This window comes from Hemitrygon akajei, chromosome 9 (genome assembly GCF_048418815.1).
Source record: "Hemitrygon akajei chromosome 9, sHemAka1.3, whole genome shotgun sequence".
NCBI lineage: Eukaryota > Metazoa > Chordata > Chondrichthyes > Myliobatiformes > Dasyatidae > Hemitrygon > Hemitrygon akajei.
The window spans coordinates 76,064,140-76,077,382 of record NC_133132.1 but is presented as its reverse complement, the minus strand read 5'-3'; the positions used below and the strand labels follow the sequence as shown (position 1 = coordinate 76,077,382).

Here is a 13,243-nt window from a genome sequence, read left to right as displayed (position 1 = left end):
CCCTCCCACAGTTCAAAGATACACTGGTTAGTGGGTTAACTGTTCATTGTAAATTGTCTTGTGATTAGACTAGTTTTGAAAAGCAGTGTGACTTGTTGGACCAGAAGACCCTGTTCCATGCTGTATCTCTAAACAAATAAACAAACAAATAAATTAATTAATTAATACGGCCCAGTTACAGACCCTTCAGTCCAATGTGTTCATGATGACCATAATGCAAACCTAGCTAGTGCTAATTTCCTGCATTCAGCCCACATCCTTCTAATCCCATTCCACCCCTCCCCCGCCCATATACCTATCCAAGTGTCCCTCAATTGTACTATTAAGCCTACCTCAACCACTTCTGGCTACTCATTCCGTATAGTCACTACCCTCTGCTGCCTCTCAGGTCCCTTCAGAATCATCCTCCTTCACCTTAAAGCTATACCCCCTCCCCCCCCCCCCCAAATTTTGGACTCTCCTATGCTAGGGAAAATACCTACTGTCCACCTACCTCAGCCTCTCAATTTTAAGCTAATTTGGTTTGTCCTGCTACTTGAGAACATCGATGTTCACGGGCAATTTTCCACACTGTCTGGTAGATGCCAATGTTCCATCTCGGAACAGCCTGGCTAGCTCTAGAGCATAAGTCTTTAGTATTGCAGTCTGGTAGCTGTCTGGTCCAACAGAATCAGTGCTCTCAGTTGCTTCCTGACATCACATGGAGTGAATCAAAATAACTGAAGATTTGCTTCTGTGATACTGGGAAGAAACCAAGATAGATCATTCAGTTGGCACATCTGGTTGAATGTGGTTGCAAATGCTTCAGCCTTATTTTTGGCACCCATTTGCTGATCATGCCATCATTGAGGATGACAGCTTCGCTAGTGGTGTAATAACAACTTCTCACTCAATGTCAATAAGACCAAGGAACTGATAGTAGACTTCAGGAGAAGGAAATCAGAGGACAATGAGCCAGTAATCATTGGCAGATCAGAGGTGGAGATCTCCATCTGTGTTGAACTCCATCTGCCACTTCTCAGCCCAGTTCTGCATCCTATTGATGTCCCGCTCTAACATCTAACAGCCCTCCAGACTATCCCCAACACCCCCAACACCCCCAACTTCTGTGTCATCAGCAAATTTACTAATCCACCCTTCTACTTTAAATTCCTGGATGTCACTAGCTCAAAGGACCTGTCCTGGAAACATCATATAAATATAATTGTGAAGGAAGTACGACAGCGCCTTCATTTCCTCAGCAGTTTGTGGAGATTTGGCATGTCATCAAAAACCTTGGCAATCTTCTACAGATGTATGGTGGAAAGTGTGCTGACTGGCTGCATCACGGCCTGGTATGAGGACACTAATGCCTTCAAGTGGACAATCCTACAAAAGGGAGTAGATTTGGCTCAGTAAATCGCCAGTAAAACCCTCCCAAAAATTGAACACATAAACATGAAGCGTTGCCGTAGAAAAGCAGCATCCATCAAAGATCCTCACCACCCAGGCCATGATCTTTTCTCTCTGCTGCCATTAGGTTGAAGCTACTAGTGCCTCAGGACTCACACTGCCAGGTTAAAGAACAGTTACTACCCCTCAACCATCAGGCTCTTGAACAAATGGGGATAACTACATGTCCTTCATTCTAGAATGCAAAGCCTCATCCTGAGAGCAGATGTGGTAGAGATGGAGGAATTGAGAGAAGGGGATGGTGTTTCTACAAGTAACAGGGTAGGAAGAGGTATGGTCCAGGTATCTGTGGGCATATAATAGACATCAGTGGATAAGCCGTCTCCTGAGATAGAGACAGTGAGATTGAGAAAGGGGAGGGGGGTGTCAGAAACGGACCGGGTAAATTTGAAAGCAGGGTGGAAGTTGGAGGCAAAGTAGATGAAGTCGACAAGTTCAGCACAGGCGCAGGAAGCAGCACCAATGCAGTCGTTGATGAAGCGTAGGGAAGTGCAGGAAGGTCGGAACATTGACTGTTCCACATAGCCAACAAACAGGCAGGTATAGCTGGGACCCAAGTGAGTGCCCATGGTTACACCTCTTGCTTGAAGGAAGTGGGAAGAGCCAAAGGAGAAATTATTTAGGGTGAGGACGTTCCACCAGACGGAGGAGAATGGTGTTGGAGGGGAACTGGTTGGGTTTGGTGTCCAGAAAAGAACAGAGAGCTCTGAGGCCTTCCTAGTGTGGGGTGGAGGTGTATAGGAACTGGTTATACATAGTAAAAATAAGATGATAGGGGGCCAGGAAACCTGAAATCATTGAAAAGATCCAGAGTGTGTGAAGTGTCACAGATGTAGGTAGGAAGGGTCTGAACTGGGGGGATAAAATAGAGTCAAGGTATGCAGGAACAAGCTGAAACAATGGATCTACTTGGATAAGTGGGTATGTGGATCTTGGGTAGGAAGTGTGAAGTGGTTCATTTTGGTAGGTCAAATGTGAACACAGAATATAATATTAACGGTAAGACTCTTGGCAGTGTGGAGGAGCAAAGAGATCTTGAGGTCCATGTTCATAGGACACTCGAAACTGCTGTGCAGGTTGACAGTGTTGTTAAGAAGGCATATGGTGTGTTGGCCTTCATCAACCATGGGATTGAGTTCAAGAGCCATGAGGTAATGTTACAACTATACAAGAACTTAGTCAGATCCCACTTGAAGTACTGTGTTCAGTTCCAGTCATTTCATTACAGAAAGGATGTGGATGCTATAGTGAGTGTGCAGAGGAGATTTACAAGGATGTTGCCTGGATTGGAAAGCATGCTTTATAGGTTGAGTGAAATTGGCCTTTTCTCCTTGGAGCGACATAGGATGAGAGGTGGCCTGATAGATGAGTATCAGATGATGAGAGGTTTTGACCATGTGGGTAGCCAAAGGCTTTTTCCCAGGGCTGAAATGGCTAACACGAGGGGGCATAGTTTTAAGTTGCTTGGAAGTAGGTACAGGGGGGAAATCAGAGGTAAGTTTTTCACACAAGGAGTGGTAGGCACGTGAAATGCACTGCCAGCGACGGTGGTAGAGGTGAATACAATAGGGTCTTTTAAGAGCCTCTTTGATAGGTACATGGAGATTAGAAAAATAGAGGGCTATGTGGTTCACACAAGTTGATAAGGTGGTTAAGAAGGCACACGGTGCGTTACTCTTCATTAGTAGGGGCACTGAGTTCAAGAGCCATGAGGTAATGTTGCAGCTCTATAAAACTCTGGTTAGAGCACTTGGAGTAATGTGTTCAGTTCTGGTCACCTCATTGTTGGAAGGATGTGGAAGCTTCAGAGAGGGTGCAGAGGAGATTTATCAGAAAGCATTCTGGTAAGGTAATGACGACTTGATAGAAGTACGCAAGAGGATAAGAGGCACAGATGGGGTTGACAGCCAGCATCTTTTTACCAGGGTGGCAATGGCTAACACCAGAGATTCTTAGATAGTCACATGGATGTAAGAAAAATGGAGGGCTACATGGGAGGGAAGGGATAGATTGATCTTGGAGTAGGTTAAAAGATCAGCACAACACTGTGGGCTGAATGGCCCTGTACTATTTTATGTTCCAAATCTTTTGATCTAGCATTTGTTAAATTCATTATCTGTTATGTATCTTGCTGTCAAGTGCTGGTTTATGGCACTCCCATAAAGGGTGTTGAAGCACTGTATTTTTCCTTTCCTGAGAAGACAGCATAGCTGGAAGACACATATTTATTGGAAACTTTTAAATTATCCTTGAAAAAGAGGGTGGTGAAAATAATCTTGGTGCACTATAGATTATTGTAGGAGTAAAGTTACTACTACAGTGTAACTGTATATTTGGGATTTAGTCACGTAAATAAAGAAATGGTGCTTTATTTTTAAGTCAGGATGGTATTAGATTTGGAGGGAAACCTGCATGCAGTGGTGTTTCATGTGCCTGAAGCCTTTAGATTTCTTAGCACTGAAGAAATGCTGTCAGAGTAGCCTAGTTATACCTGAAATGTGCACTGCTGGGCATTAAGGATGCAAATATTTAACACATAGATGCAAGCTGCTGCTGTGGAGAAGAGATAGTGTTCCACATTAAAAACCCCTTTTGATTAATGAAGAACAATCTTACTGCTAAAAAAGAACATAAACATCGGCAGCCTGGTAACAGGCTTTGTTTCAACTTTATAAATATTTAGTATATAAAACTGAGAGAACTTTTATATTCTATATAACTTAGATATGAAATACTGACACTCTCAAAAGGGGATGACAGAATGAGCAACATGGCAGTGGGCAGCCTATAAAAATGAAATGAAGATATTTTCATTATTCATTTTCTTTCAGTTCTTCAACTTGGCAGGGCTACATCAAATATATAAAATAATTAGGCAACCTATTACTGTTATACTACTCTGCTGAGAGTTTAACAACACAATGTACATTTCTATAGCACTTTCGATGTAGAAGATTCAAAGTGCTTCAAAGGGCTATCAAACAAAATCTGACACAAAGCCATATATTATAGAGATACTAGAATAGATAACTAAAATAAAGGTCTAGAGGCACTCAATTCAAGAGGCATGAGAATAGATAATTTTACTTTTGTTACATGCAACTTCCATTACTTCATCCTAATACTGCAGCAGTGACTAAGCCTGATCCAAACATTGAGTTGCAGGAAAGATGATTGAAGGGAATGGCACTATCAAGGACTTTGGAATGGAAAGAAATGTAAAGAATAGGTGCATATCTTTACAAAAGGCATGAGTCAGAAAGGAGTGATGTCGGCAGATTTGAAGCAGAGCGCAACAGTATCTGAAAGAAATGCTCTCTGTGAAAACTTGGGCAGGCAAGGAAGGTGGATGGTCAGCAGCTCAGTGAGAAAAGTGTCAAGAATCCTTTATTTCTACTTTCACTCCTGCATGCAAGATGTGCTCAGAGAAGTTCAACAAAATCCAGGTGAAATATTGGAGCAAGAAACATGCAAACACAATACGCATATACGATCAGTGAACCAACATTTTAGGAACTGACATATCTGCCAGGATTCTCATTTAAAGCAAAGTAGAAATGTGTAATACCTGCCCTTCAGTACTTTATCGCAGAATTGTGAAACTGTGAAGCCAAGTCATGTGTTGGCCATTTTTGAAGCAAGTTTTCTAGTAGGTCAATTCCTCTAAATTACTCTCCATGTAATTTCTTTTTAAATCAACTGTGAAAAGTAAGTGTTTCCCAATGTTGCTCCCACTCTTCAAGCAGCAGTCAACAGCAGATACTTATTGTTAAGTCTTGTATTTCAGCACACTGCAATATCAACAGCTTTCTTCCTAACTCTACTTCAATGAAATGTTGTCTTCCAGAAAACAAATTGGATATTGGCTATTCCAATCCAATAAAAAACCCCAGTCACTTAATAACACCATATTAGGAGCAGCCACATAATGATTTTTAAAAAGTGAACCTACCTAATCTGTCACTTTTTCCAAAGATACTAAAGATGATCAGCTGGACAGTGGGAAATTATAGATTGTGATCATTGTAGATGGGAGTATCCATATTCACAAACAACATAAATATTGAAGATAAGGACATTGCAAAATTATCAACATCATGAAACATTTGATTGACAATGAGAAATAATAGAGCTTTGAAGCCTACTGCTTTGATGAACAAAAACTTGGGCTTCAGAATATGATTTTCACACTATTACAAGGAATTGTAGAGAGGCTTCAATTTTAGACAGCTTAATAAGTATTTTCTATAATGTGTTTATACTTCACCAGTAATACATCCTCTCTATTCTTATCATCAGGCCCAGAATCCCATTAAACGTTGGCACATTTATTATGCAACTATGTCATAAGCTGTCTAACACATTTTCCTCTTTTAATCTTCAGTGAAATAAAGACTAAGGGCATGCAGATTTTGAATTGTTCAGGGAGCAGAGTAATGTAGTTGATTTAACATAATTCTATTCATTAATTTCTGATTGAATGTTGAATTACCAGCAACTATATCAAAGCTGTAGACAATTAAATTGTTTGATATTAAGGGACTCAAGGGATATGGGTTAATGTAGGAAAGTGGCTTTGAGGTAGAAGTTGAGCCATAATCTTGAGACCATAAGCCATAGGAACTGAATTAGGCCATTCTGCTCCACCATTCTACCACGACTGACTTATTATCCCTCTCAACCCCGTTCTCCTGCTTTCTCCCCGTAACCTTTGATACACTTACTAATCAAGAACTATTGACAACTGCTTTAAATATACTCAGTGACTTGGCCTCCAAAGGCATCTGTGGCAACGAATTCCGTAGATTCTCTTGTTGAATACAGAGTAGGGATGAAGGGCTGAATAGCCAATTGGTCTCCATTTCTTGTATAGATGTAGCACAAAAAGAATATAATGCTGTTAAATTAGATTATATGCACTTTCACACCAAACTGTTTTGTTTAAAAATTATGTCACAAATAAACTTCACAAGTCACACTACTCGGGCGCTACAGTGCCGTCTGTAAGGAGTCTGTATGTCCTGTCCATGTAACGTATGGGTTTTCCCATGGGTGAGTGAGACACTTTCCTCCCACAGTCCAGACTTACTGGGTAGGTTAACTGGTCATTGTAAATTGCCCCGTGATTAGGTTTGGGATAAATTAGGTTTGACAGGGTTTGCTGAAGCAGCATGGCTTGAAGGGGTGGATGGGCCAACTGATTGCCAGCTGGCTAGATGGATAGACAAGTCTCACCTGTGCTAGGTATCTTTAGTTTCCAAGAGAATAAGTCAGATGCTTGGCTCCATGGCTAGTGGAAGCCAATGTGGGTTCCATAATTTTGTACATACACTGATCAGCTCTAACCAAGAACACTGGATGATTCAAGATGATTTTTTTATGATAACATTCCAGAGATACAGTACATATTACGTTTTCACTACAATAAAGAACGTACTTGGGTGTAAGTTGAAAGTCAACTAACATTAACAGTATCAATTCACAAAAACAGCCAAAAATATTTTAAGAAATGTTTGCTGATAAACAAAATATGGTTTATGCCACCAGCTGTGTAGCTGGGTTAAAGATTGTCACCATACATATTAATGGAGCAACTGACTTAAATCCAAATGTGCCAATATCACGAACATTGACAAGATGGAAGAATGAAATTACAAGTAAGTATTTATAATTCTGGATAACAACATGTATTTCCTGACACATTCAAGCTCAGGAATCATGTACAGAAGGAAAAAAGGGTCAACCTTTCCATTCGACAAACTTTCATCAGAAGCAGCCAATTCTGGTTCTCTTGCTGCAGATGCTACCCAATAGCTGCACAATTACAACAGTCACAATCAAGAGAAAATCTGCAGATGCTGGCAATCCAAGCAACACGCACAAAATGCTGCAGAAACTCAACAGGCCAGGCAGCTTCTATGGAAAGGAGCATAGTCAACGTTTCCGGCCGAGACCTTCATCAAGACAATTAACAACAAACAAGCAAAAATCTGCAGATGCTAGAAATCTGAGCAACACACACAAAATGCTGGAGGAACTCCACTGTTGTGATGAGGCCACACTTAGGCTGGAGGAACAACACCTTATATTCCGTTTGGGTAGCCTCTAACCTGATAGCATGAACATCGATTTCTCAAACTTCCGGTAATGCCCCCCAACACCACTCCCTTCTCCATTACCCATCTACTTTTCCCTTTCTCACCTCATCTCCTTGCCTGCCCATCGTGTTCTTCTGGTGTTCCTCCCCCATCTTCTTTCTGCCATGGTCTTCTATCCCCATCTAAGACACTCCCCCATCTCCAGCCCAGTATCTTTTTCACCAATCTACTTCCCAGTTATTTACTTCATCCCTCCCCCCTCCCGGTTTCACCTATCACCTGTTGGGTCTCTCTCCCCTCCCACCACCTTTTAAATCTACGCCTCAGCTTTTTCTCTCCAGTCCTGCCAAAGGGTTTCGACCTGAAATGTCAACTGTACTTTTTTCCATAGATTTGCCTGGCCTGCTGAGATCCTTCAGCATTTTGTGTGTTTTATCTGGACAATTACAACTGTTTCAGTTTTTATTTCAGATAAAAGCAAAACAGGTCTGCACCTGTTTTGCTTTTCAATGTCAATCAAATACCTAAATAGGAAAATGAGTGGCAAATGAATTTCAACTTAATCATCAGATATATTGTCACTGACTTTTAGATAGCAAAATTTGTTTTGTAGCAGCAGTGTTGCACAAGGACGTAAAATTACTATAGGTTACAAAATAAATAAATAATGCAAAAAGATAATTCATCGGTCAGAAATCTGATGATAGAGGAAGAATGTTTCTAAATCACTGAGTGTGGGTTTTTAGGCCTAGCTAATACATCACATAATTAAGAAATCAGCAATCATTTAAATAGTGAAAAATTAGGATGTGCATGCACAAGTCTATACTATCAAAGAGTAGCAGTTAGTTAAAAATTATTAGTTTTTATGACTTGAAGTAAGAACATAAAGGGGAAGGTTCACAGTATGGTCAAACAAATGGCATAACGTGCAGTCCAACAAGTCTCTACCTTAGAAAGGATATATTGGCTGATCAAGGCATGTAGAGTGTAAGCTACAGGAGAGGTTTATCAGAATCTTAGCCTTTCAGAAGTTAGATGAGGAGGGTAAATTACAGAAATTAGACAAATTCCAAGGAACAGATGTAGAATGACTTGTTTTGAAACTTTTAAATTCTAATTGCTCCTATAATTTTAAGATTAGCTTATACCATGACAGATGGTGTAGGTCTATGTTAAAATTATAGTTCAGCAATTAGACAGGCCCTTTGATCCAACTCATCCATACTGACTGGCTTGCCCAACAAGTTAGTCCCTTCTGCCTGTATTTGGCCCATAGCTATTTAAATTTCTTCCATCTACAACATTTCTGCCAGCTAGATGGCATTTAAATGTTGCTAATGGGCACACCTCAAGTACTATTTCGGGCACCTCATCCCAAATGCATGAAACAGCTGTCTCTTAAATCCCTTTCAAATCTCTCGCCTCCAATCTTAAACCAATGCTCTCCTGTTTTTAGCACCTTTTTATATACTTCCACTCTGTCTACATCTCTCATGATCTTGTATACCTTTATCATGTCATCATACATTCCAGGCAATGAAGTCTTAGCTTTCTCAATCTCTCTTTATAACTCGGGCCTCCAAGTCCAGGCAAAGTCTTTTCTGAAGTCATTCCAGTTTAATATCATCTTTACTGTAACAAAGCAATCAAAACTGCACACAATATCCACGTGCGGCCTCACCAACATCTTACATAAAAGCAACATAACATCCTAATCCCTTTACTTCATGATCTGAACGATGAAGGCCATATTGTCAAACACCTTCTTCATCACCATATTGTGACGCCAATTTTAATGATCCTTCTGTTTCATTGCACTCCCCAGGGCTCTACCATTTACTGTACTAGTACTACTCTGTTTAGATCTTTGAAAATGCAAAACCTCACATTTATTGCCTCATATTCTGAGTGAAATAACTAATAAAAATACACAAAATATGTTATTGATGTAGAATTTTGTCTCAAAAGAAGATAGTTCAATTAAAAATTTTAGATTTGTGATCAAAACATTTGAGAGTGTGGAGAGACTTGGGACTGAGCCAAACAGAATTTGATTGTAATGACTTTATAGGAAATGTGTCCTGGTTCCAAAGGCTGATTTTATTCCCCTTTGTTCCAAAAGGTGTTGTCTAATGAACATAGCTACAAAATTACAAAATGTCTGATATTGTTTAAGAGAGCTTTTTAAGTAAACACTATCACACCAAAATTTACCACAACCAGTCTGAATGGATATTTTATTTTTCAAATGAACAGTGGATCTAATTCCTGTTCACATATACTTTTATGCCATTTTTTCTTAAACAATGTGCCTCACATTCTTAAGTACTGATCTTCCCCCAGAGAACACAGAATTAATGAATCATTTTACAGAATTTTAAAATGATATTTGGACCTGTATGTTTGTGAATGGTGGCATTGTCTTTGTTTTCACCCATTGCTCTCAAAGTCTTTGTTTCAAATAATACATCTGATCACACCTTGAAGGTTACCAATGAACTAGCATTCCAGATCAAACATGCCTCAGATGTTCCCTTGAAGGCACATTTTGGAGACAACCAGAAAGCTGTGACAGACCTTTAAAATGCTAATTCATGGAAATACTGGGTATATACAGTGGCATGCAAAATTTTGAGCACCCCTGGTCAAAATTTCTGTTACTGTGAATAGTTAAGCGAGAAGATGAACTGATCTCCAAAAGTCATAAAGTTAAAGATGAAACATTCTTTTCAACATTTTAAGCAAGATTAGTGTATTATTTTTGTTTTGTAGAATTCTAGAGTGAAAAAAGGGAAAGGAGCACCATACATAAGTTTGGGCACCCCAAGAAATTTGAGCCCTCAGATAACTTTTACCAAGGTCTCAGACCTTAATTAGCTTGTTAGGGCTTCACAGTCATCGTTAGGAAAGGCCAGGTGATGCAAATCTCAACCTGACTCCTCAAACTTTGTCCCAACAATCAGCAGCCATCGGCTCCTCTAAGCAGCTGCCTAGCACTCTGAAAATTAAAACAAATGATGCCCAAAAAGCAGAAGGCTATAAGAAGATAGCAAAGCGTTTTTAGGTAGCCGTTTCCTCAGTTTGTAATGTAATTAAGAAATGGCAGTTAACAGGAACGGTGGGGGTAAGCTGAGGTCTGGAAGACCATGAAAACTTTTCAAGAGAACTGCTCGTAGGACTGCTAGAAAGGCATTTGATGGTACTTGGGAATTTGCCCCCCTTTGAACACACATATGGTTTACCTCACAGGGTGGTTGATGAATTATAGTATGAGTATATTCTGGATCATCTGACATGTTGTGGATGTGTGTGGGCCTTCATCTTGAAGGAATGTGGGGGTATGGCTGTGAAATGTCTGTACTTGTACTTGTAAAGTGTTGTATTCTAAATACATTAGCTGCCATGGTATGTTTGGGGAGCGTGAGTGAGGGGAGTTTTGTTTAGGGGTAAGATATAAAAGCAAATTGGAGGAAAATGTAATGCATTACGTATTCTGTATTGTGTCCTTCCTTCAATAAAAATTAAACTGTAGGATTGCTAGAAAGGCAAATCAAAACCCCCACTTGACTGCAAAAGATCTTTAGGAAGATTTAGCAGACTCTGGAGAGGTGGTGCATTGTTCTACTGTGCAGCGACACATCATGGGGGTGGATCCATCACGCTTTGGGCTTCTGTTGCAGCCAGTGGCACAGGGAACATTTCACTGGTAGAGGAAAGAATGAATTCAATTAAATACCAGCGAATTCTGGAAGCAAACATCACACTGTCTGTAAAAAAGCTGAAGATGAAAAGAGGACGGCTTCTACAACAGGATAATGATCCTAAACACACCTCAAAATCCACAATGGACTACCTCAAGAGGCGCAAGCTGAAGGTTTTGCCATGGCCTTCACAGTCCCCTGACCTAAGCATCATCAAAAATCTGTGGATAGACCTCAAAATAGCAGTGCTTGCAAGACGGCCGAAGAATCTCACAGAACTAGAAGCCTTTTGCAAGGAAGAATGGGCGAAAATTCCCCAAACAAGAATTGAAAGACTCTTAGCTGGCTACAGAAAGCGTTTACAAGCGGTGATACTTGCCAAAGGGGGTGTTACTAAGTACTGACCATACAGGGTGCACAAACTTTTGGTTTGACTCCTTTTCATTTTTTGTTATTTTGAAACTGTAAAAGATAGAAATAAAGTAATCTTGCTTAAAATATTAAAGAAATGTGTCATCTTTAATTTTATGCCTTTTGGAAATCAGGTCATCCTTTACTCGCTTTGCTATTCACAGTAATAGAAATTTTAACCAGGGGTGCCCAAACTTTTGTATGCCACTATTATATAGCCCTGCCAACCTGCTACACTACACAATTAGATTATGTACCTCAATTTATCGGATTTCAAACCATACCTTTACTCAAGAATAACTAGCAATTTCACTTAAACAGCATCCAGAGGTTTCGGAAATAAAATTTTTCTCTTTCAATCTTTTTATTAGTATTAAAAATATTATGAATAAAACACAATTAAAATATTGATAAGGGATTACAAACATATAGACTCCCATTACACATGAAGGAATACATAAGGAATGAATACAGTATAAGTAAGTTTTCCCAAAACATAAACCATATAGTATATATATGAACAAAGTAAGTCTAGATATTCCATAATATATAATATAAAAAAGAGAAAGAAAAAAAAATAGTAAATCTATATATGAAAGTTAACTAATCTACTAATCTAATGTCTAAGAAAAAAAAACAAAGGAAAAAAAACTAAAAAAAAACTAAAAAAAAAAAGAAAAAAAAAGGGCTGTTCATAGTATCTCACAAGCATACATAAACATCAATGACGTCAACTCCGATCCTCTCAACATACATACGATTAAAGCTGAAAAAACCAATAAGCCTGGCACAGGGCCATTACATCATATGAAAATATTGAATAAATGGTCTCCATATCTTTTCAAATTTAATAGAAGTATCAAATACAGCACTTCTAATTTTTTCTAAATTTAGACATAACATAGTTTGAGAAAGCCAATGAAATACCGTGGGAGGATTAATTTCCTTCCAATTCAACAAAATAGATCTTCTAGCCATCAAAGTGAGAAAAGCAATCATTCGACAGGCGGAAGGAGATAAGTGAAGTAAGTCCATCATCGGTAAACCAAAAATTGCGGTAATAGGATGGGGTTGTAAATCAATGTTCAGTACCGCCGAAATAATATCAAAAATATCTTTCCAATATTTTTTCAAAAGTGGACATGACCAAAACATATGAGTTAAAGACGCGATTTCTAATTGACATCTGTCACAAATAGGGTTTATATGAGAATAAAAATGAGCTAATTTATCCTTGGACATATGGGCCCTATGTACAACCTTAAATTGTATTAATGAATGTTTGGCACATATAGATGATGTATTAACTAATTGAAGAATTCTATCCCAATTCTCAATAGGAATAATAAGATTAAGCTCTCTTACCCAATTACCCAATCTGAAATCTCTTACCCAATTTCAGATTTTATTATTGGGCAGTTAATATTAGATATTTGATATGTTGGTTGAAAGAATGGGATGATCCTTTTGGCCCTCATTGGGTGAGTTTGGAAACTAAATCGGTATCTGCTTAAGCTCTGGGTTCTATTTTAGGGACATCTCTCCCTTTTGCTCTTTCTAAATTGCCGAAGCGAATCG

The 13,243-nt window shown here is 39.1% G+C and overlaps 1 protein-coding gene across 1 annotated transcript in view; it reads right to left on the bottom strand.

The window, feature by feature from the left end:
- The window catches only part of rngtt (RNA guanylyltransferase and 5'-phosphatase), a 335,310-nt gene that overhangs the window by 46,610 nt on the left and 275,457 nt on the right, over positions 1-13,243 (bottom strand). The gene's annotated exons all lie outside the window — the stretch shown is intronic.